This window comes from Pogonomyrmex barbatus, unplaced genomic scaffold, assembly GCF_055798465.1.
Source record: "Pogonomyrmex barbatus isolate J1 unplaced genomic scaffold, ASM5579846v1 scaffold28, whole genome shotgun sequence".
Lineage (NCBI taxonomy): Eukaryota > Metazoa > Arthropoda > Insecta > Hymenoptera > Formicidae > Pogonomyrmex > Pogonomyrmex barbatus.
The window spans coordinates 425,143-429,889 of NW_028297125.1; the positions used below are offsets into that span (position 1 = coordinate 425,143).

General features: G+C 34.1%; 1 long non-coding RNA gene across 1 annotated transcript; it reads right to left on the reverse strand.

The window, feature by feature from the left end:
* Positions 1–252: 252 nt before the first annotated feature.
* Positions 253–4,740, reverse strand: LOC148936205 (uncharacterized). Its single transcript, XR_016139706.1, has 3 exons — positions 3,279–4,740; positions 3,008–3,176; positions 253–2,018 (listed from the first exon to the last, which is right to left on the reverse strand). It is a non-coding gene; the product is annotated as an uncharacterized LOC148936205 (long non-coding RNA).
* Positions 4,741–4,747: the final 7 nt, after the last annotated feature.

Below are 4,747 nucleotides of genomic sequence, written 5' to 3' on the forward strand. Positions count from 1 at the left end.
GTCAGAGAATGGAATAGAGGATGAATCGGAGGATCGGATTGGATAGATTATTTTATTCTAGATCGGCCGGGTTTGTATACCCGGCCGCATTTGTTATTTTGTGTTAACAAAATAATGCGGGTCGTCGACAGTGTTTGACACTCACGTGGCGAATGCGTGTTCGATTGCGCGCGCAATGATCGGTGCGTTCAGTATCTCAGGCGCGCGCATCGGTCGGTGTGTTTAATAGCGGGCGCGAAGCCCGGTCGCACTTACTGACTAGAACGATGCGCGCGAGGCGTATCGTTACATTATTAATATATTACTTTAACTGTATTAATTATCTTTTCTTTGTATTTTTATTAGTTCCTGTAACAGTTTATTCTTTTCCTCGCGTAATTTATTTGTGATTAGTAATTGCTTTTCGTATGATTTTCTCATTTTTTTGTATTCATTTGTAACGGGGCACATCCCTCCGCTCCGTTCCTCCTCCGATTTTCCCCCGACCGATCATCCGTCGGGGATCGCCGAACAATAGGCGGAGTGTGGCAGTGGCCGCAAGAGGCATTTATGCCTCTTTTTTTTAAGTATTACGATACGCGATACTCCGAAGCGTCGGAGAATACCATGAAAATATGTTTGTTTTCGTGGTATTTTCTCACACCGCGCCACGCGTCGCGCCACCAAGCGCTAGCGCAGCCCGCGCCGCACCACGCACCGTACCACCGAGCGTAAATGCGTTCCGCGCCCCATCAACGCCGCGCCACGCAAGCGAGCGAGCATCCTGCACCGCGCCACGACCGCGTCTACAAGCGCGTGACCACCCCCGCACCGCATCGTTACCTTCCCACCGAATTCCTTCCCTACTCTTAAACATCCCCCGCTCCTATTCCTTATAATCCCCAAAAAACCAATTATACTCGATCCTTTTTTTCCGCTCCTGGGAAGAGAGATGCTAACCCCAAGATCGACCAATCCGACCGAAAATACCGAGGTCGATCTCGGGTATAAAAAAGCATCGCTCTCCACAGGAAATCACTTCTCGTTGACTCCTGTTCCTCGCTCGTTTTCCAAGAGCACGTCTCAAGGAAGCGAGCATTCGAAATCGGTAGAAAGCCTGAGTTTTGGGGCCCTCCCCAACGCGCCAAGTTCGCTTGGCCTGGCCGAAAGCCGTAGCTCCAAATTTTTCACGGCAAGCCGAGAGCTGCTGGAGTCTCCCCAGCGTGTCGAGTTCGCTCGATCCGACTCCGCCGTTCCCGAGATTTCTTCACCGGGTATCGGGGTTCTCCCACCGTTCCTCTCCGAGCACCGGGGTACGCCTTGGTCGGCCGAGTACACTCGGCACCGACGCCTCTTTCTCCGCACACAGCTGGGCCCCTCCCCGGCTGGCCGAGTTCACTCGGCACTCACTAAGACAGACGAGGGGTACACCCTCGAGCCCTCTCGGCAGGGAAACGGAACGGGCCCACCCGTTCTCCGATCTAAACGATCCGACAACCTCGCGAATATCTCACCCTCGTGACAACGCCCGCAACACGCGTGCACGTTTTAAATCACCGCTGATTTAAAGGTCCGCGACGAACACGTGCGACACCGCCGCCGCCGCGCGCGCCCCGCGCCACCAAACTTCGCACAGCGACCAGTATCGCGCCGACCGCCAGAGCGATACCTCATTTGTATCCAAACAATATCCGCGCGCCGATCGCCATCTCGCCCGTCCACGATCACGGTCATTCGCGATCGGTGCATTCCATCGCACCATTGTTATTTGAATAAATCATTGTTATTTCTTATAATTATCGCCTAACAACTAGATAACCAAATTTCTGTCTCCAACGTCCTCGCTTCCTCCTCCTGATAACCGACTGACCGCTCTCCGCGCGGGAAAGCGAGACCGTTTTACATTTATTATTTCTTTTTGCATCTCACATTTAGTCTTATTTTCTTTATGTATATCATTTGTTAATTTTTCTAAATTTCGTTGACATGTGTCCAAAACTTGTGCTTATTTTCTTTATATAGCTTTTGCTTTTGAATATCTATATTATAAATTATAGAATCATTATTTTTTATTGATAAAAAATTCAAGTTGAGAAAATAGATCTAGTCATTCGGAATATCTCCGTTATATTTTAAGTAATATAATATTAATTATAAATCACAAATTGTTGATTTATTGTAATCATTTTGAATTAGTATCAAAGAACGTATAATAAGAATTCTTGCAAAATATAGTAAAATATAGTAAAAATATTAATCGATAATGTTTACATTTGATAAAAAAGATTTATAAAATATATAAAAAATTTATTTTTATTACATTAATCAATAAATAACTGTATATTTAAAATGAATTATGACTTTGTTTTTAATTAAGCATAATTTATTTCTAGATATATGGTTATTCATTCATTATTGAAGCAAAAAAGAAATTTGATATATTTACAATTCTATTCCATTAATTTCAAATTTTATTTTATCAAAAAATATCTTTCTTGTAATGTATTTTGTAATGTATTTTGCAAAAATTTTCATTATATATTCTTGCTTGTGTTATCAATTAAGATGACCGTAATAAACCAATATTAGTGAAATACAAATGATTTTATATTTTATCTATTTAATTAATTTTTCAAGCTTTGCTATATCTTATTGTAAAATAAATGAATATAACAAATAAATATAGTATTTTATTTAAAATGTTTATAACTTTTAATATATATATATATATATATATATAAATTTCACAAGGAAATTGTCATTATATTATATTTTCAAAAATATTCTATAGATTAAATATGCAATGTTTCTTTATATTAATAAATATAACGAAAGTATTTTATCATTGTAGAAAACTTATGTTTTAACGTAATTTTATAATTTTTTATAATTTTTTATTTATCTTTCTGTTACCGTTAGTATTACTGATTGCAATTTCATTATAAGTTGGTTCATTATATATTGTTTGATGTAATGTTGTTAATTCATTATATGTTTGATCTGATATTGTTGATTCATTACATATTACCTGCTGTGATATTGTTGGTTCATTATGCTGTCTGATACGAAATTTCTTCATTACATATTGCTTGATGCGACATTATCGGTTGGTTGATTACATGTTGCTTAGCTTTAATTTGTATACTTGTATTTATACTATTATAATTATTTTCATTATTTTCATTATATATATAGATCTACAATATATTTAAAATAAATGATTAAAACAATTTTATTATATAAGAAACGGTTTCTAATAATTAAGACTTTTTTTACTTAAAATCTAATATAAAACTTACAAAGATATTGACCTACTATCATTTTTTAAAATTATGCCTTTATTTTCTGATAACAATAAGGGTTCAATGTTGTTTTCCGCCTAATAGTTCTGCTAATTCTCTATAATTAAATTAAACATGTTTTATAATAAATATTAATTTTTTTATACATTTTAAAATTTATTGATATACTTATTCATAAGGACAACTTAATCTATTTCTTCTACTTTTTTTATTATGGGTTATTATATTTTTATAAGATCGTTTCAATGATTTATATTTGTTTTCTACTTGTATTGCAGAAACATTATAGCTTTGCATTTTCATTTTTTCTGAAATTTTTGCAGAATCATTTTGTTTTAATTTTTCTTTGTACAAATAGATCTATATTTTCTTTATACAAAGATAGAAATAATTTTGTACTCGTATCTGTCCAACAAAATGCTTCTCTATATATTTCTTCTTTTCTATTCATATCCTCATTATTTAATTCATTTGCATTACTAGGAATATCATGTCATGTTATTAATATGTTTTTATTATCAATAGTACATACTGTCAAAATTAAAATCGATTTCTTTGTATATGTGAAATTCTAATCCTGCTGCAAATGCATACAACAATATATTAATTTTTATATTTTGTTTATACACAGATGTTGATACACAGATTTAAATCTACAGAGGCTGATATTCATAATAGTAAATAATTTTGAATTCTTCGTTAAATAATATATAAATACTAAATTTAGAGGGGCAATCTTAATATTTTCAGAGATACATGTAACGTATCTATTTTCATTTATCAGAATGTTTCCTGCGCCGTCTTTTTTGATAAATGCTATTTCTACATTATCGTTTGCCATTGCTGGAAATGGAATGCCAGACGGAATAATGTGCGAAAGTCCGATTTATCAAATAAATGACACCTTGATATATAATGACACTTCTGTACACGTCGGTGTCCGTCGGTCGAATCTCCTGTTCGTTATTCCGTATTAGCTTTCTTCCCTACTTTTCTCCTTCGAGATTATTCTTAAATAATAAATATCTTAATTCTTACAAATAAATATAGTTTCGAAGGAGAATCTGTTTGCTATTATTGTTTGTCTCTTGTCTATTGTCTCGATTGTTAAATGTTTCGAATTATGTTTTTCAACTTGCAGGAATTGTCAACCTTTCGGTATTACAAAGACAAGAAAATAATAATCATGGAATACAGTAAGTATAAATTTAAAAACAAATATGTAATATTTATATATAATATTATTAATTATATATAATTATAATTATGCATTAGCGTCCGATTTTCTAATCTACAAATTTTCTACAAATTTAATATTTAATGAATACTTTTTTTTTTATTTTCTAAATAGTAATGCCGATAATTTTAACTTGCATATCTCAAGTACTATATATTAAAATATATAAACAATATCAATCAGATATTGAATTTATACTCTAAGAAAGTTTCTACTTTCATATTTATTG